Source organism: Lolium perenne, chromosome 6 (genome assembly GCF_019359855.2).
Source record: "Lolium perenne isolate Kyuss_39 chromosome 6, Kyuss_2.0, whole genome shotgun sequence".
In the NCBI taxonomy this organism is placed as follows: Eukaryota; Viridiplantae; Streptophyta; class Magnoliopsida; order Poales; family Poaceae; genus Lolium; species Lolium perenne.
In genome coordinates, this window is record NC_067249.2 from 156,492,975 (window position 1) to 156,514,356 (window position 21,382).

The 21,382-nt window shown below is 40.2% G+C and overlaps 1 long non-coding RNA gene across 4 annotated transcripts; it reads left to right on the forward strand.

The window, feature by feature from the left end:
- The first annotated feature begins 9,675 nt into the window (after positions 1-9,675).
- On the forward strand, positions 9,676-14,539 carry LOC127307119 (uncharacterized). 4 transcript variants are annotated; one of them, XR_011747365.1, is made up of 8 exons: positions 9,676-10,422; positions 10,497-10,950; positions 11,571-11,695; positions 11,821-11,995; positions 12,266-12,373; positions 13,493-13,573; positions 13,672-13,840; positions 14,172-14,539. It is a non-coding gene; the product is annotated as an uncharacterized lncRNA (long non-coding RNA). The 4 variants fall into 4 exon arrangements; XR_011747364.1 differs by having other exon boundaries at positions 9,677-10,422; positions 10,497-10,654; positions 10,737-11,695; XR_011747363.1 differs by having other exon boundaries at positions 10,497-11,695.
- The last annotated feature ends 6,843 nt before the right edge of the window (positions 14,540-21,382 follow it).

The window sequence follows — 21,382 nt, forward strand, 5'->3', positions numbered from 1 at the left end:
CAACGACATAATTTTGGTTTAACTTCAATATGTATTTGATAAGTATTCATATGGGTATCACGTCCTAACATAGAGATGATGCAACACATCTGTCTTATACTCCACAAGAAAGGAACAACTCCAATCAATCTTATATTAAAAATTAACAAAGCATAGCCTTAAGTACTTTGACATTATGTTTGAATATCAAATATGCTACCTTGAGCAAACATGATTGTCACTATTGTCACATGATAAACATAGAACATGCATTCACTTTATCCCTAGTGATGCAGCAAAGGAAAAGGTAAAACCATAATAGATCATGAATTTGCTGTCACTATTCAATCACTAAAATCATGCTACTCCATCTAATACACACTTCTCCCCACACATGTTCTTGCATACAAGTTGGATCAGAACAATCACTTAAGAACGAGGTACATGATATGTGTCTATCAATACATCTTACACATAGATTTCAATCTCATATCTCCATATCATAGAATAAAGATCCACCACATAGGAATTACATATACGACCATAATCATGTTGGGCAACTCATATGGTACTAAGATCTATGAAGAACAAGAGAGAAATAGATCAATCTAGTGCCACAAACCCATAGTCTAGAGGTGGACTACTCCCCCTTCATAATGGGGATGACATTGAAGATGTTGGAGAAGGTGGAGATCCCTTCAGAGGTGGCTCTGGCGGAGTTTCCTTCTCCAATCTTCGCTGCTTCAGCCTCTGTTTTGGTGTTTCGAAGTTTCTGCGGCGCTCTCTCGAGGGAACGCTGGGAGGTCGTATATGTAGCGGTTTTTTAGGTCAAATAAAGTCTGTGGACGAAAGAATCAGGTCAGTCGGAGGCCCGAGGGCCAAAAGATATAGGGTTGCAAGCCCACCCTTACTAAAGCGCCACTTGCCCTCTTTTGGTCCTCCAAACCCTTCTTGTGAGGTTCCAGTGCTCCAGATGCTTCTCGTGGTGAAATATTGACATCCCCGAAGTCCCACTCAATTTTACTCCATTTAGGTACCTGGAAGTAAAAAATAGACAAAACAAGGTTTTCGTGTCCTGTAGAGTTATAACCCAAATAAAAGCGATCATTGGTAAATCCCCGTAAATCAATGTAAAACATGGATACAATATCATATATGTTGCAAATATGTGGGGATATGTATCAATAAACTACAAAGTTCATGTATGCATTTTACATGCATCATACCTCCGGCCATGCCACTTCGTACTCGACCTCCGTCGTGGCTACGATGGTGTGAGACTGTGCCCTTGCCTCCAACATGTTTACATTGTTATATTTTGCATGGGTTACATTCTATTTATAGTTTAGATCTACTCTAAGCGCCGATGTTTATTGTCGCAAGATTGGATTATATTGTTAGTTAGATCCATGGTTTATTCATGAGTTAGATCCATTAATTGTTTAGTGCAAATGTACCAATGTGTTACTTCATTCTATAATATTGTGTTGTATTGAGATGATCAAATATATATTTATTCTCTCTAGATATACAAATGTGTTAATTAGATGTAGAAGTCGATTTATATATTTATTCAATCTTGATTCACTCCTACATCCGCGAGAATGCTTTGTTAATATATGTGTGTAATTGGGTGTATGAGGCCAATGATTAAGTTCAGTCGCACAAAAGGATGATTCTATCCAATCTTGTGCACCATATTAGTGCCACACTTATTCTATTGAACCTTGTACTTTGCACAAGCAATCCTCATTGTGCATAGTACATGGTTTGATATGATCTAGTGTGGCATTGCTTGTGATTGGTAATATGAGGCCCGCATTTTATATGTGGTTTCTTCTTGTTAATGGTTTTATTATATTGGCGATTAAAATGTTGATGAGATGAACTACATCTACCTAGTTCTGCTGAACAACTACACTTCTACGTAAAACTTGGTAGAAACATATTTATCTCGCTTACTATATGAGGCACATTATACGTTTGTTCATTTTTTTGATATTCTTATTTTGGTAACACTGCATAAGATAAATTTAAGCAAAGGTGTGTGAGCTCGTGTTCGCGATCGCTTTGCCTCTATGTACCTTGGTATGATTACTAAACCATTTGAACTTAAAATATTGTTATTTATTTTCTTGTTAACCTTATCTCACTTTCTTGTTAATTATTTGCGGAACATGCATTGGTATGGTCGCAACAACATGGAAGGAACACCGTTGCAAAATAATAATGAGGCACACCTTTAATTTCTCCGTTCATGTCTTCACAAAGATAAGTGGAGAAATATATCTTTTTGGAGACATAGATTGTTTTCAGTAATGTCTTTGCAAGGATAAGTGGAGATATTTAGTATCCCCGTGAGGACGATAACTACAAATAAATTTCTACCTTCCTTTTTGTCACGGAGACAAAGATGTAGCCAAGAGACTCTACAAATTTTCTTATTTTGTGTATCTTTCTCTTCATTTGTGTATCTATCATCAAAATGTATGTATACATATGATGTATGAGATGTGCAATATAATTGAGATATACTACTATATTTGCATTAGTGTTTGGCATATTACTATCATGGTTCTGCAGGTACAACTAGAGGGTTCTATCTAAAAACGTTCACAATGTGCACAATCAGTATACGAGAAAAGAAAAATGATCATTTGCGATCATATTAAACGCAAATGGTCCATGTCGAAAAGTTGTTTTCGAAGGGCATCCTTTTCGCAAACTATTAGGTACATAAAACTGTTTGCGACAGTCGGCCCATCGCACACGATTTATTAAACCGTGTGCGTAGTAGACGCGCATCGCACACCCTGGTGTACTGACCGTAAGTTATCATGCACGACGGACCATTTCAGTTGTGCGTGAAAATCTATTCTGCACTAGTGAATGTAGATTTAATGATATATAGAAGCCCCAAGAAATGCCAAAGCTCTACCTTTTTTTTCCGAAAAACTTCTATGATTTTATCTTGCAAGACTTTCGAATATCTATCTCTCTATGTAGCACGTCATCAAGAAGTCACCGAGCCATTAGTTGTAGAGGCGAGCTATGTTGATGCAAAACCATTCCATGACCGCCCTTCATCTTGTAATTTACACTAAATAGAGGCTATATATAATCTCCACTACAACTAATGGACCTTCTAAGAATGCTCCGCCGCTGAAGGTATATGGATATCTTGTTGGACAACTTGATTTTGATGTTTTTTTTTGGCAAGAAATCTCATTCAACTATTAACATCGCTAACGGTAAAAACAATGCTAGCTCAACGAGGCGATAAGCCGTAGCAAACACTATGTGTCTTTCAAATATCAAGACAGTCTTTAAATTCTTCAATATCTTGAAAATCTACGGAGTCTCATTATGAGTTCATTTCCTACTAGAATATACCTAGTCCTTGTTTAGGTTTAAAATCAATTTTATGCAATGCTCACTAAATCAAGCATAGTTTTTTAGGAGTTCATTTTCAATATATATCAACTCAAATTATTGAGAGAAAACATTGCATCTGAAATATTTGCCAAAATATCAAGGTAGGACGGCTGCCCTACTTTGCTCTACTGGAAGATTTGCCTCTAACTGCGATAGTACAATATTGTTGCTACGAAGTCTACGGGCGAGAGTCTACGAAAAATCGGATATGCAATTCTAACAGCACTGTAACCTAACGGTCAAGCATCCACCCACTGAAACAACGTCATGTTCGTGCATCTCTATGTGCACCATTAAGTTGCACACTAAGTTACAAATATTGAAACTTAATCTTGCGGTTTATGTATTCTGTAGCGCGAATCACGAGGAGAAACATATGGTAGAAACTTGACCTATAGGTCATGGTGCCACTAGGAATTTCGCTTTACCGACGGAGGCAGTTTTGCTATATTTTCCTGTGTTTTTGTTGGAATAGTATAAAATTGTCGCTACGGGGTCTCTGGAGAAGTCGTTTGTTACACTAGCACTTTTTCTTTTCTTCGGTGGGTTACCTGATGAGGTCGGTTTTACTACAATTGCATTTTTTTTTAGTACGAGGTCTCCGATGAGGACTATACATTTCTTTTATGGACTGGACTAGGCAGCGGCGCCGCATATCTTCCATCCCGTGCGGCGCCTAGCTGCCAACCGATCGGCCCCTCTTAATTCGCTTCCACGGCCCACTTTTTAACTGCGCATAGAATATAGAAAAGGGTGTCGTCACTGGCTCACTGCACATTTGTTCCGTCCATCCTTGGATATGGTGCTGAAAAAACCAAACTAAGTAGTACCTTTTTCTATACCGGGCATGGACAAATCCAAAGCAAAACGTAAAAACTGCCAGATAAAATTCACTTAGTTGACATATTTTAACCAAGGTAAAGTCACCAGCATAAATTCCTCATGCTCCTAATTAATCGGGTAATTAATCTTATTTAAATTTGGCAATCGTTCGGATTAACCTGGCAGTTAAGATCTTGGTAGTAAAATATGGCAGCTGCTACCACTAATTAATCTGGCAATTGACACAAATTAACATGCCAATCTTTACTATTAAATGAGAGTTGGTCGTTTGACACTCAACGCACTTTGGTGGTCGTCATTAAAACAATCCGGACCCTCTAATCTATTCTCCCTATCTCAGCTTCGTCCGATCAAGTCACACCCCAAATATCTCCACGCACAAATTAAGTATGGTATAAAAATCAGTAACGATATCTCTGGCTATTGTCAACGCAGAATAGTTATGGTAACATCAATTATGCTCCAGACTTGGTTCTCCTCAATCACGTACAAACTAACTAGACAATCACGTAGGCTGTTGTCAACGCTGAATTTTTATGGTAACATCAAAATATGGTAACACGAATTCTGTTCTAGACTTGGTTCTACACGCTCCAGGAAGACACCTTCCTTCATTGCACTATCCTCATCCTTCTACCTCCCATCTGATCAATCACCAAAGCAAAAACATGAACTGTTTTTTTAGCGCATATTTGAGAAACGCTGTCAAAGGAAATATTGGATTCTAAACCTATTGTGATGGAAAGGATGATATCTCTCTTCCATGTTTACTCTAATAGTAAAGATTTAGATTTGCCAGTCAGATCTCATTACATGGTCCGCCTATAAAGCTAGGCCACCCCAAAAGCAATACGTACCACCTCCCCAACTCATTACAGTCAATATTTTTCACAGCAGATCAACAAGAACTTGTCCCGTTCAGGTATGTAAATGCTTCAATTTTGTGGGCCTTAGCTTCTGAATTCAAAAGCTATGGCTTGATTTGTGTAAATCAGTCGTATGAGTATAGATCATTTTCGAGTCTACATATAGATAAATGGAGCACTACATTTCATTAGCCGCCTAGCCGTATACAAATCTACGTAAGTAGAACAATCGACCTAATATATCTGTGATGCATGCATGTTTCTTAGTAACCTTGGTGCATGAAGATCCTTCGTTTTTTTTTACTTCTGATTAACTTTAGGCTTCGATGTACTGATTATTAGGATTATTACTGGTTAATCGCACTGTAAAAGCTAAACTGAAAAGGTAAAGTTTCTTCCTAATTCATGATGATATGGCTAACGTGTTCACTTTTAAATTCGATTTTCCTTAATGAAGAGTTTTGTTTACAGTTCGTAGAAGCTGCATTATGGCTGATCCTTTTTATTTGCCCGATGGCTCGCTGACGGGTAAATAGTTGGTACTTCAAAATATACATTTTTTTCATAGATTTTCGTAAAATAAAATAATTTTCATAATGTTTTTAGGTGTGTTGGGCGTCGTCATTTATGTCGGCCCATTTGAAAGAGATTTTGTAGCCCCTAGCTGGGTGAGGGAGTTTGCTGTTGTAGATTCCACGTACAACATCATATTTGGCCGTATTTTTGGAGAAACGGCTTATTCTTACGGCAACACTATGCTGTTAGCCAAACAAAATGGGGCTATTCTTGTGGCCCGTGACTTAAAAGTAGATCAAAAAACAAGTAAGATTTATTTATTTTTGTATGTACCAAATCTATAAGAAAGCCAAATCAGTTCAATTTTCTAATTATTATTTTTCAGGGTCACTTGAAACCACGGCTTCAACGACCCTCCAAATTACGACATGCCCAACATCCTCTCATTTTCAACTTCTTGAAGGTAAAGGCTCATCAATCTTTTTATGACTGATTATTCTATTATTATATATCGTTAATGTTCATTTGATTATGACTTAGGTGTCCGAGCCCATGTTTGGATTGACCATGTCGATACGGGAGCAAGTAAATTTTTTAGTACTATTAAGGAGAGACATGTACGAGGGCCACATCGATTCCCACAGAAGAAGCTTCGTCTAAAAAAAGAAAATTTGAAGCTGGATCTAGCCGCACGCACACCAAAGGAGAGAGCAAGGTGGATTAGCTGGATTAAATTTTGCGAGTCCAGAATACAAATAAATAAAATTATAGTGGTCATGTGGCGGCGGTGTTTATCGATGCAGTTCTAATTCAAACTGGAATATGTGAAACAATGTTTAATTTTCTATGGTTGTACTTTTATTATAAGTTTGTATCGTTTCGGTAAGTCATTTATCTGTTTGATCATCTAAAAAATGAACCTTTTTTGAATGGGCATTCTGCCAATAAAAAGTACAATATTCTATGCTGACATAAAAAAATTCTGCTCGATTATACATTTATTGGAATAAGGTCGTCCCAATAATCCAAACAAAATTTAGGAACATGTGCTGATAGAATGACGCCCAAAAAACAAATTCATCCACAGACACATACATACATTCGCCCCTATAAACCCCCACACGTACATGTCTCTCTACAAACACGTTTGAAAGACTGACAGGTGGTTTATATCGGTTTTTGAATTTTGCCATAGGCACGGTGTACCCAAACTTGCAAAAAAAAAAATTTGTTACCCAAATCATTTGTTATTTTATTTTATTTATCCATGTCAGCACACTATGTATTGGCATGTATTTTGGCACTAAGAAGAGTATATTTCTTGCTCGTGTATTGGTATAATATTAACAAGAATTTGAATATTTGCAAAAGATGTACGCTTTCAGACTACTGAGAATATGTGGCGGTTAAAGATCAATATTATGTCCTAATAATAATAAATATCTGAATCAGAGAGAAGGGCACTAAAGATTTTACCTGAAGATACTAAAAATGTATAAATGCTGCAACCTGCAGTCCTTCAGCCCAAGTATAATGATTTGGAGTGCGAAGAATGCTATAGATTTTGTAAATTTCATCTGCTTCACTAAGGGACAAAGAACAAAGTTAAAAAATGGCACTGCTTAACCAATTATTTGAAAGAACATACCACCAAAGAATTAAGAAACTTAAATTATGTGGTGCTTATTAGCCCATGCTAATGACTTACTGAACAATATGGTAATGAAATCTGTCATGTAGAGGTCTACAAAAGTCGGCGCCGGCATCGACGACTGCGCCTTTCGTGTCGCCATAGCTGCGGCTGATAGATACAATTTCAGAATTTTACGAACAACATTGGCATTGATGAATGATTTTAAAAAGGTTAAAACCTCAACAGCAAGTGCATCGAACCCACAAGTTTCATCAAACAGAGGAATTCATTGAGGAAATATAAATGACAGATCTGCTTTTATTCAGGTGATTGATCTGAATGTTGTGCACATATTCATAGTTGCAGACATCGGTGTCTCAACAATCTTTACTACTATTAAATTTTATTTTCAAGTTTAACAAAGATGGAACTACCAAAATAAACAGGAAGTACTCAGGATCGGTCAATAAAATTAAAAATGATTCTACACCCAAATAAACAGGAAATATTATGTGCCCTAACACCTACCAAATATCGATCATCATATGTACCAATATAAAAAACGATTACCTATTATTCCCCTCCCTGATCAACCTTCACCGGCGGTGTCGGTACCACGAATCCTCATCGGCAAGCATGGGCGAGGTGAGCCGCCAAACCCCTCTACCATCAACGTCGCGCCCTCGAATTCGTCCATCAACGCCGTGCACCTAGGCCTTACTCTCTCAGCCTAACCGACACACTTGCTTTAGCACAACCTGGTTGGGATGCCGATATTTTTTTTGGCCACGCACGTCGCCAAGTGATATTCCGCAAAGTTCAAGCATGTGAGTATCTCTAAAATAAAACCCATATGTTTTAATTTCTTCGGTAATTAAGATAATAACGAGTCATTTATCTATAGGAAAGCGTCTGGTTAATTCAATTTTTATATTATGTTCTCATGCAATGGTAAAAAGTTGGTTCATCCAATATGCACGGTGGGTACTTTACGCTGCACTTTCTATTTTTTCACTAAAACTATACATGCTAATGACAAGTATTATTGTGCAGAATGTTATCGGTTATCGATCTGACGAAGAATTTTTTGGTACGCTTGCTCAAGTACCGTCAAAATGAAGTACTCGAAAATATTCCATACATTGTATGACATACTCTAAGGAGTAAGGAGTATCGAGGAGGACATTTTTTTAATATAAAATATTTAATTAGTGGAGTACTTATTGCATATTCAAACGATGTCAAATATATGGTTGTTAAATATATTTCAGACTGATTAGAATCTTATATTTTTTTCTAAATATCTTGTGGTTTTGATAAACGTGATTTTTTACAACTATTGTATTAACACAATGTGAGAAAAAAAGAAGCCAGCAACGCATGGACATTCAACTAGTTACTACTAATTAATCGGTCAACTACTACTAACTAAAGATGGGGCACAATCACACGACTCACGCAGGTTGCGCGATGGTGCAGATGGACATCGCTCATAGCTCCATCTTCAACCTCTCTGGTCTCTGCTTTCTAGTGCTCCGCGCCTGTGACCTCCTCTGATGTGTGCTCGGCGTCTTCCAGCGCTGCTTCATGCTAGGCGGCGGCGACGACCTCACCCGGTGCATCGACGACGGCGGCCTCCCCGCGCGGCTCCGTGCTCGGCAGCGGCGACGACCTCGCCCGCTGCATCGACGACGGCGGCCTCCCCGCGCGGCTCCGTGCTCGGCGGCGGCGTCGACCTGCCCCACTGTGTCAGCAACGGCGGGCTCCCGCGCGGCTCCATGGTCGGCAGCGATGACGACCTCACCCACTGCGCCGGTGATGGCAACCTCCCCGCATGGCTCCGTGCTCAGCAGCAGCGACGACCTCCCAGGTGCTCGGCGGCGATGGTGGCCTGCTCCTCCCTCCCTTCTTGGCTCGGGTTCCACAGAGAAGCGTTGTGTGGTCGAGGGCACTCGGGAATCAGGATAAGGTGACGTAGGACCGTGAGATAAGATGTGATCTCTTCCTAAAGAGAGTGATGCGTTTTTTTCCGTCGCACGAAAGCCTCACCATGCGGTGCTTATGTGTAGAATTTCCCTTCTTTTATGTCGTGGGTCAACCGGTTTTTGCTATGTAGGTGCAAGAGCGGAAGGTTTTTTTTTTGCTACCCAGAAATAAAAGTGGACATTTTGGAGAAAGAAAATATGCTACATCCGTGCTAAAATAATTGTCTCAATTTTTTATAGATGCGAATGTTTTTATAGCAAAAATAATTCTAGATACATCCATATCTATCTACACTACTTTAATTTAAAATTAAAAAGGAGGAACATGTTCCCTATTCTGCCTACCTTCCACTACGCCGTTTTTTTTTCGTCGTCCTCTCTCCACCGGTTTTTCTATTGGTCATCACCCGCACTCCCGTTCCCCTCGATAGGTTTTTTATGTCCAACGCCCCCTTCCCGGTCTAAACCCTAGCGCAGTCTCTGCTCCATCGTGCACCCCAACCGCCGCTCTAGGGTTTCTGGCCGCTGCCCCGTCCAGTCGTCCGATCAGATCCACGGGTGAGAAGGGAGCGGAGGAGGAGGGAGGTGCGCCGGAGGGCTTGAGCGCCTGCATGGCCGCTGTCCTTGACGTCGGATGGCTTGAGATCCCAGCTTCAGCCGCCGTCCACGGTTGCCTGCCTCTCTGCTAGCAGCTCCAGGCCTTCAGGAGGACTCGCCACCCTTGCCGCCTCCACTGCGAGCGGAGGGGACATAGGTGGTGGGTATGTCCGCCATGACTAGGGCCGCCACGACAACACAGGCGGCGGCCGTGAATATGGAACCATGGACACTGCGCTCCAGGGCCTCCTCCGTGTGTTCGACTTCAGCCTTGACAGCTTCTTTCCTAGGTCTCCCGCTGCTGCCATCGCAACCTCCGTCCGGGGCAGTGGGGAGAGGGGACACGCGGGATTAGAGATCCCCTTACAGTTTCCCCCACCGGTCGATTTCATGGGAAGGATTTGCCGCATTTGATTTGGCACGATTTTGATATGGGGCTGTTGTCCCTGATTCGTATCGATTGTCTGCAAGTTGGTCCTTTTTCTCATTGTTTTTGGTCCAGTTCTTCCACGTGTGTTTGCTTTGTTTGTGCGTTCAGTTAGCAGCGATGGATGTTCTTCGAGTTCAGGTACATTCCAAAACGGCATTTCTAGGTTATGCTCTGATCTGGTAAGCGGAGGCCTGATTTTTTTTGATTTGCAGGTCAGTTGTGGTCTGCTTCATGGCAAGGTGCATTGGTTCAAGCCCAGAGGTGTGGTACAACAATAGAGCCGACAGGGAAGCATGCATTTTGCTGGCGGGGGTCTCATCATGTTGCTACTGTCAGTAGAGATGGCAAAATGCACGCAACTTCGCCGGATGTTGGTGCAACCGCCACTTGCTTCCTTTTCCATAAACTGTTCTCAGCACTCCATGTCTGACATTCGTGCTATTCCGAGACAGAAAAATGCACAAGAAGATCAACATTAGAGAGAGCTGAAGCCTAAAGTGTTTTATTGATTTGGATATTGCTAGGTGCTCCAAACATGAAGATTTTCCTCTACGAGAGTGCAAAGTTGGATCCATGACGAACTCAAGCAAATCTGAGACATATATCTAATATCCTTTGTCCAGTCGGTTTTCCACATTGAGATTATTTCATGAAGCAACAACCGTGGTATAAAAAACAATTGTGGCATGCCTATTATCCTTAAATTGAAACTTTATTTTATAACCTGCTTAACCTAACCAACAACCTCTTATTGTTTTTATTCTGTACTATAGCATCACATTTTTATATACGAGGCTGCACACTACTGAACTACGATATTGTACATCACTCTCCAGCACATCACTCAGTGGAACTAGACAGGCTATCTTCAGCTTACGAACAAGAATTTTCTTTCCTTTTGGTTTCTACTAAGGATTAGTTGGTAGATTTATATCTATACCTTCTGGTTTGTCTTCTCCCTTGCATTTTATGCATTATTATTCTGTATTCACATTTTATCGTCCATACTTAATTTTGAGAAATCACACTATAACTTAATTACAATTCACGCTTTAGGATTTGTTCTCTTACTCAACGGAGAAGAATAGTAAGTAGTGTATACATCTATATTAATTTCCATCTATATTTACAATTCATTAGAATGGTAAATGCATGTCTTGCACTTCTAATATTCCTCCTTAGCCCAGTAGTTCTGTAATTATCACCATTTTATTAGAAGATTGAGAAAACATGATTTATGTGACACAATAACCTGGTGCCCTTGATTCATGTTGGAGAATTCACAGGGAGCGGACTGGTGCTCTTGACGAGATGAGAAAATACGAGGAAAATGAATGGAGATGAAAAGGAAATAAAAAGGGATAGCTGGACCAGTTCAAACACTAATAATTTTGGTTTAATTATTCTTAGGGTAAGAATGTTCTCCACTGAGGAAAAGATTGTTTGGGTACTTCTTTCTTTCAGGGTCAGCTAGCTGTTTGGTCCTTTCAATTCCTGCTATTCTTGATGAACGTAACCAACAACCCTAAACTGCAGGTACCTATAGTCTTCAGATGACTTGTTACGGTTTATGAAAAATGATCCTCTCGAAGCGCAACAATGTGCATGTATTTTCCCTTGCAACCTAACATGACAGAGCTACCTGCGGTGGTCGGCATGTATTGTGCTCAGTTGATTGCCGTCATGCTCGATAGTGCGTTCTCTGTTAAAGGTAAGCCATCAAACAAGATTGTAGTTGTGTTCATTTACTTGGATTTTTACAGTATGTGGGAAGCTGCCACCGTATTCCCACTTTATTCGTCATCTATGGCGACCTGTCTACTTATACTATGAATGGTTTCATAATCATAGATATGCTTCTCATAAGAAAAATCTTCATGGATGTTCCTACCATTTTTTTAAATTATAAATAATTTGAAAAGAATATTCCTTCCTACTATATATGTTATTTCTATGTGCCACTGATACATTTGTACCACAGCTGATGTATGAGGATCAATTAGATTAGCGAAACTGAATCTTGTTTGGATGCACGGGAGTACTGCAGTTCAGTTTTTTCCTGCATCAACTAGCCAAAACAGCGTTTCAGGTACTCACACTATCTTGATGGCCTCAATCATGTAGTTCAGTTCAGTTTAGGAAAGCTCAATCTTTACCACTACACACAGGAGCAGTATCAGCTTAAGTTGTTTAGGTGTATACATGGTTGGTTTGCTTGTTTTACTTTTACAAAATTAACTTAATTGAGGCTAGGATTGTCCATGACCAGATGTGTGCAATGCTTGAGAAGTAAGCAATAGACTAAAATTATTTCCACGGGATTGTGCAGTTTTACGAAAGCATGGTGTACAGAAATACCAACCTACATTTACTTAGTAGCATGTTTATGTTTCTCTTATACTGACTTTGTTGTTATGTTCAACACATTTGAAAAAATAACTAAAGAAATGCCACATCTAGAAGAACATTTACTCCGCAAATTGGACTTGGGCCATAACAGTCAGTATGTTCCAAAGGTTGTGTCTATTTTTGTAGAATTTTCAATAAGAAATAGACAGTATATCTTTTTTAGACTAAAATACGGGGTCTTCACTATAACAATTCATGTGTTCCATGCCTGAAATATAGGTTCTTGTAAACTGCTAAGTATCAAGATGCATATTCTGAAATCACGGCGTGTGGTCAGAGAATCAAGGAGCTTATGTGCTGGCGAGTGTAGAATTGGGAACAACACAAGGCTGCTCTAAAGTTCGATTCATTTTTCATTTGTATACAATTTTAGAAACATAGGTCATGTTGTTAGTTCTATTGTAACATAGACAGCTGTTTTGACCTGTTGCCTCCCGTGTGTATGTGGTGGTATAGCTGATGCTACAACATACTCTGATGAATTAGCTAAGTGTGGTACTGCCCTCTTATAGCTCCAAGAAATATTAGGTTTCGTAAGTTCTTATGTGGTCACTCACATGAGTAAGGTATCTGGTTAGTGGAAGCATATTTTTTTGTCTACAAAAGTGCAGCAAGCATGCACTTTATATACTGCTTAAACCTTTCATGATGGTCATGTACCACTGAATGAAGCATTTGATAGGAATCGTGACATTAGAAACTATATTCAGAGGCAAAATATTTGGGTGCGGAGCGTAGTTAAATTTGGTTTGCAAATGATTGACACCTATCTGATCAGTCAAATTGTCATATCTTTCAGGCATTCGGCAAAATGGTGACGAGGATCAATTGGTTCAGTGCTTATTCAAAAACAGATTCAAGAGGTTATGCAAATTATTAGGTATAGATAGATGTGTCTCCTGCAATGTGATATAGTGGTGAAATAGATATACACTGTTTGAAAATGTTACATTCTAAGATTCTTTTTTCCTTTTCCAGCCAACAGTTCAGTCTCATATTGACATATATCTGCAATGTACGTGCATTAGAATTGTCATTCCTAGAAGTACTTTATACATGCAACTTCCTTTGAGAGAGACTAGATTAATTTGAGGTTGAATTAGTTCAACCTTGGCGATGATGGTGAATTTTCTCCAAATATTTCCAGGCAAGTAGGATTTGATTTTACCTTATTCCAAATTTGAGGTACATTAATTTGATATATTATGCTGCAGACGGACACTATATTTTCCCCACTTTTCTCTGTTTGGTTATTTACTTATAATGAATCTATATCACCCATGAAGCAAGCAAGGCCTCGTATTATTTTCTACATTTTTGTTCTAATTTATCCTTTCTCTTCCTGCTAGCTTTGGAATGACTAGATCATCACATGAAGGAACTGTGGCATCCAATGGAACATAATAATGATACATCCGTGCTGCATTCTGGTGAGACAATCTGATAAAGAAATTAATTGGTTGCTTGGTGTATTGCAGGGGTTAGCCTTCTGTTGGACGTGGAAACTGGAGAGAAAGCTAGCTGGTGTTGTCGCTGCAACCAAATGCGTATGGAATAGGTTCTTATTAGGGTATTTTACTTATACGAAGGCGAGTTACTTAATGCATCACCATCGTTGATAACGGAATCTGGAACCTTGACAAAGATTCAGAGAAAGTACTTCAATATTTATAAGGTGGCTAATTTGCACAGGTGAATGACCCCATTCGCACTACTAGGAAAGCTTTTAATGTTTGGAAAATTATGAAACATATTTTTTCCGCTCTGAATCATGTGTACTTTTTCCGTGTACTTATCTCACGAATGATCTGTACCAATGATAGCCCTGTTCAATGCAGTTGGGGAAGGCAAATGTTCTGTACCAATACATGATATTACTTTGTGTTTATTCCATTCTTGCTCGTTAGAAATTTTTTGACATTGCAGTATCCGATTAGATGTCTTACATCTGATTCGCCCATAATTCGCGGGTTTCCATTATTCTTGTTCTCCATGTATTCGCTTTCTGTTGAAGTATAGCTACTTGGTGTTACCTGCTTGTTTTTAGTTGCATAAGGCTCATGGAGTTCATTTTTATACTTTTTATTGAAGTTCCTTTTTCTTGGCTCCAGTCTGGCATGTTGTAAAATGTTCCAACTTCAGTAAATACATGACGAGATACATCCACCCCAAGGAAATGAGCTCTGCTACATTGATAAGAATAACTCAAAGATGAGGTCCATGGTTCTGTGCAGATTGAATTTCCTTTCATGTTTGTTTCATATTCTTGTGTTCTAACACAAATAAACATGTTTTGAAAATGGAAGGTTCTATCCTGAGTTGTTTTAGATATGGCTGCCCCTATTTTGAAATGTTAAATTCTTTGTTAAGTTCTGGTCTCTGGGAAAAAGCTTGAGAGGGCGGAAATGCATCGGTCCGCTTATTTTCACTGACAATGAAGACCCACATGATGTGGAGACGTCAATCCAACCCGTTGCCTACATACAATAGATATATTGTTCAGTTATAATTAGCCATGGACTGTTACTCTGGTTTCTTTCTTCAGTCGAAGACATTAGAGAACCTAAAGAATATCATATCTTTCATCGTACGAGTATTTTTTCATTTTGATTTTAGTATTCACCTCAGCTGTCTTCAAAATTCATTTTCATCTGTGTATTTTTATGATGTCCCTTTAGAAAGGTCCCAACTACCAGTGAGCTTATGTCAAAATAAATATGGTATCCGTTTCATTTCAGGCACATATCAGTATCTGGTTCTTCTATCCGCCATCTTTATGTAACTTAAGTAAGAAAGGAGCGATGGTAAAAGTTATATATACCTTCCTTCACATGAAACATGTTTGAGATTTGTCAAATTCAGATGTTTGAGATTTGTCAAATTGAGATGTATCTGCATGCTATTTAGTGTCTAGATACATTCAACTTTTAAGAAATCTCTGACATGTTTCACGAGACAGAGGGAGTATGAGGGATGTCAATGTTCTATAGATGTGAATTGCAATAGCTTCTATTAACTTGTAAATCCAAAAGTGTGTGCTTAAGCAACACAAGAATGTTTCTTAAGTGCCAAGAGATGTTGTGGTGTAGGCAGCACGCCTTAACCCTATCCAGTACATGTAGAAGAAGAATGTGGTAAGAAGTTTGGACTGCCAAAAGTTGATGCGATTCATGGCTTCCAAGTTATTTATTTCTGAGCAGCAGGCAGAAAAGTTGAGATTGGACACAACTTGGAGGTAAATTGGGTGGAGGAGAACTCCATAGCTAGACTAGGTACTTCTTGCGTTTGATATTATCATTCTATAATACATTATGATATCCCTGATTTGTTTTGAATTTTTATAGTGGGTTATGAATTATATATATGCATTGAGAAATAAAATTTGAAGACCCGTGGCAATGCACGGGCATTTGTACTAGTCCATATATAAACAAGAGAGAAACGTTTATTTTGAAACGGAGTTGTACTATGCAGATAACACGATTATTTCAAGGAAAGGAAAAAAGTACGAGCTACCTCGCTCGAACATGTACCGTAGGAAAAACGAGGCATGCTACTACGGGCTGCTAATTACTCAGCCCACACCGATCGAGCGAGTGCTGGACGGAGTTTTTTTCGCAATTTGGTTCACCAGCCGTCGCTCCGGCATCGGCCTGAAAGATGAGAAATTCCATCGCGGCATGGGCTGGATGAAAATACTCGAATCAGGCTTCAATCAGGAACCATGGCCCCGCGCGCGCAACCGCGTGTGGCGTCCGAGAGACTGGCAACCTCTCGTCACCACTCACCACATCAGCGCCAGTCGCCCGTCCTCTCCCCCGTCGTAGCTAGGGTTTGCTCTGGCCTCTGGCCACCCAATCGTCCGTCCTTTTGACTCCTCGATCGAGCCTGTAAGGTAACTTTCACGGGTTTCTCCCACCAATCGGTTTAACACGCGCGCATGTAGATCAAGAAATTGTTTTTAACCATTATTTTGGTCAACGGAATATGAAATATATGTCACAAAAATCATATTATTGGAAACCTTTTTTGAATACGAATTTAATGGTATAGATTTTGTAGACATATAATTTATATTTTCTTGATCAAATTAGTGATTAAATATTATTTTAAACTGCGTGCGCGCCTAAACCAATCTAGGGGGATTACCTGATATTATTATCAGTATGGTGTGATGTTTAACTTGTTGCTATGTTAACTATTATGACACACTTCCATTGTGTGGTCATTCATGGTTCATAATTAATGTCTTAATCTATAACACTATCATGGGAAGGTAGGTTCTAGTTATGTGAAGAGTAATCTCACAAAGCATATCGACCCCAAGTTCTATGATGAGACTTAGGGAGATGCGAGATTTAAGGGAAGAGATTTGATCTTCATAGATAATGGTGTACGTTTGTACGGTATCAAGCCCACACGTTTGCCTAATAAGGCTGATCATCCGTCAAAGCCATACACTCTAGATGCGAAATTGTAGTTTCACCACAAAGGAAAACATATGTAGTCCACGACAGACCTAGGACATGTACCCTGCATCAGCAATTCAGCATAGCCTTTATGTTTTTGTTGATCATTTACTGTATCTTATTTTGCACAATTAGCAAAAAGAACCTTTGTGATAGACCTAGGACATGGATTCTGTTTCATGAACAAATGAATTATGACAAGTCGTTTATACTTACAATCGCTTCCTCTACATCATCCTTTCCATATCTATCTCTCATGTTAAATTTGGTCATCAAATGGCACTAAGTTCATATCTGCAAGTTTGTTCGATCATTAGCAAGGTTCAAAGGAAGGGCGGGCCATTCACCAGGAAGGCTAGAATTTAGAGATGAAGCATGCACCACTTCTCATATAGGTGCAATATAAGGGACACACATTGCATTTACATTCCCTGTTGGCTATCCTATTATGATCTGTATAGGCATTTTGCTTGTTCCACAATGACCCAATTTACTAATTCTTGCAGAAAGAAGATCAAAATTATCAGCATCAGTTTATTTTGCATGCTGCAATAGATGTTGTTCAGGACCTTGCATGGACTACAACTGCAATGTGAGTGGTTGTTGATGCACTTTCAGGTTTCTGAAGTCGGTAGATAGATTTGGTGATCTTATGGTGTCTGTTTATGCAACTGCTGGTCATATCCTTTGAATACTTTGACGTGGTGTATTTACTAGAGCGCCAAAACCTTCTGAGATTTCGTAGGAGAAAAAGGTTTTTGAAATGCGAGAAGCTGGTGATAATTCTACCTACACTCTTTTGATCAAAATTATCATACTTTCGTCCTTGAAATGACTTAGTCTGTAACAGGTAAATTTGGTTCCTCATGTTTATTTACTTCCTGCGAGAGTCATAACTCATAACCGGCGATTGACCTTGCCGCGTTTGGTCCATTCTTTCCCGGTATTAGTACTATTGTATTCTTAACAGCCAATTTGCCACATACTAGATTTATGTTGCTTCATGATTCGCGGAATGAGGATGGAATAAAAAGCTTCTTTCAGGAAGTTCACGAACTTTACATCAAGGTAAATAAACCCTTAGCTAGTTATGTGCAAAGGAAGCTGATCTACACATTAATTAATTTCGTTGATATGCTAAAGTAATTCATACATTCAAATAATTCAGCCTGTGCAATGTTGTGTTTAAGGTAGTGTCGAAGTGCTTGGTGAATAGGATGAGACCGATACTTCATGACATTATTTCTCCTACTCAGAGTGCTTTCATCCCCGGGAGACTTATCACTGATAATGCATTGGTGGCTTTTGAATGTATTCACTCAATTCAGACAGGTTCAGCGAATCGCAGGAATTTCTGTGCGTATAAGTTGGATATGGCTAAGGCATATGACCGAGTGGACTGGAATTTTCTGGAAGGGGTTTTAGCGAAATTGGGCTTTCATAGCAAATGGATTCGGTGGGTTATGGCATGTGTGACCACTGTTCGATACTCTATTCGCTTTAACGGAAATATGTTGGACCCCTTTATTCCAACACGCGGGCTACGCCAAGGTGATCCACTTTCACCGTATTTGTTCTTGTTTGTAGCTGATGGCCTTTCATGTCTCATCAGGAAGGAGATTGAAGCAGGTGCTCTCCATGACCTTCAGCTTAGCAGAAGAGGGCCGGGTATCTCTCACCTCCTTTTTGCCGATGATTGCCTCCTTTTCTTTGAGGGATCTCTGAACCAAGCATCTATAGTAAAATCAGTTCTGGACAAATATGAGAAAGCCACAGGCCAAATGGTTAGCTTGGGCAAATGCTCAATCCTGTATGGTGATCGGGTTCCTGTAGCCTCTCAAGATGATATCAAGGCGCTTTTGAAATATGATACTCTTTGTTTTGAGGATAAGTACCTTGGGCTGCCGGTTCCAGAGGGCAGCCTAAAGAGAGGAAAGCTTCAGTCTACAAAAGATAGATTTTCGAAAAAAGCAAATGACTGGGTGGAGAAGTATATGTCTGGCGCAGCGAAGGAAATTCTCATTAAGGCGGTTTTGCAGTCCCTTCCGACGTACGCGATGGGTGTGTTTAAATTTCCTGTGGGCCTTATTGAGGATCTCTCAAAAATAGTACGCGACTTCTGGTGGGGTGATGAAGATAATCGCAGACGTATGCACTGGATGTCATGGGAAAAAATGACGCGGCCGAAGAGCCAGGGTGGTATGGGCTTCCGTGAACTCCGTGTCTTTAATCAAGCGCTTCTGGCCCGACAAGCTTGGCGGCTGATTCATTTCCCAGATAGTCTTTGTGCCCGGGTTCTCAAGGCAAAATATTATCCTTCGGGAAATCTTCTTGACACGGCTTTTATTCAGAATACTTCTCAATCCTGGCAGGGAGTGATACATGGCTTGGAATTGCTAAAAAAAGGTGTGATATGGCGGATCGGCTCGGGCTCTCAGGTTAAAATTTTTAGAGATAATTGGCTTCCTAGAATTGATGCACCGAAGATCTCGAGGAGGCTGGGTAATAGCCGGTGGCGATGGGTCTCTGAACTGATTGACCCGGCCACGCGATCATGGAATGAGGGGCTGATTCGTGAGTGCTGCCCAAAATCTGACGCCGACACTATTCTTTCGATTAAACTCCCTGCACGTCAGTGTGATGACTTTGTTGCCTGGTTGCCGGAGAGCAATGGGGTTTTTTCGGTACGATCAGCGTATGCCCTGGGTATGAGTTCTACCTATACAAACCTTAGCGGTGGACAGTCAAGCTCAGAACCGTCGGGTGATCGAGGTATTTGGAATGTCATTTGGAAAGCAAAGGTACCCCCAAAGCTGAAAGTTTTCGCTTGGAAGGCTGCTACGGATACACTTGCAGTTATGGCGAATGTCAATCACCGAATCAAGACTGTTAGCCCGCTCTGCTCGATATGTGGCCGGGAAGTGGAAGATGGTCACCATGCGCTTATTCGCTGCACCTTTGCCCGAGCGCTAAGGGAGGAGCTTAGAACTTCATGGCATCTCCCCTCTGAATCGATGTTTTCCTTTGATGGCAAAGAATGGCTCCTTGTTCTGCTCCAAAACCTCGACAGCGAGATGCGCGCGAAGGTTATCTTCCTCTTATGGCGGGTCTGGCACCATCGAAACAATGTGGTTCACGGAGATGGAAAAGCGTCTATTAGTGCATCAGTGCCGTATCTTGTCAACTATTTGCACTCCTTCTCATCAAACCCGGACTTGTTAGTGGATGTGAAAGGGAAAAAACCTATTTCCCTGGACGGACCTCATGTTCCTGCGGATCCAGACAGCGTTCTTGTCTGGGTAGCTCCTAGGCCCGGAGTCGTTAAAGCAAATGTTGATGCAAGTTGGGATGCGCGCTCTGGGAAGGCTGGTTTTGGTCTAATCATCAGAGATCATCTAGGCCAAGCTGTCATCTCAGAATGGAGGCCACTTTTTGGTTGTATTAGTGCGGAAGAGGCGGAAGTTCATGCAGTTCTGGCAGGCTTAAAACAGTTAATCTCTCTGGGTCGCTGGCCTGCTATACTCGAAACAGACTGCCAACGTATTGTTCAAACGCTTGCATGCATTGATATGGACCGGTCGGCCTCTTGGTGCCTTTTAGAGGAAGCAAGGGAACTACTGAAGATTTTCTCGTTAATCTCTGTACACAAGGTAGATAGAAGGTGCAATGGTGAAGCTCACAACCTAGCTCAGTTAGGAAGGTCTGGGGATTCTGGTATATGCTTTGATGCAACTCCAAACTGCGTTTTGGATCCTGTTGCAAACCTCCTGAATATGTAACCTCTGGTTGTACTGTTTTCAGCGGGCAAGTTTTCAGACGCACTCTTTTCCTTCCAGGGTACCGAAGGGGACTGGAAGGTTTTTAATGAGGCGGGCTTGCTCTGCTTAATATAAGTGGTTTACAGTTTCAAAAAAAAAAAAAATAAGAAAACACTTTCAAATGTCAACTTTAAAAGTTGGTGGTACGTTTCCTCTGTTCTCTGTCCATAACTTCGTCTCCATAGTTTCCCCTGTGTTTTTTTTTAGTAATTTATAGCATTGTTTTCTATCAAAGCGATGGAGCTAACTTGTCTTACACTTGGCATGAGCTGTTAACAACTTGATTCTTTCCATAACCTGCACAACGATGTTCTCGTGCATTGCAGCATTCTCCTTGCTTGTGCTATAGCCTAGATCTTCTATTTATTATGTATTTCTGTGCAGTTATTTCTCAGTCCACTC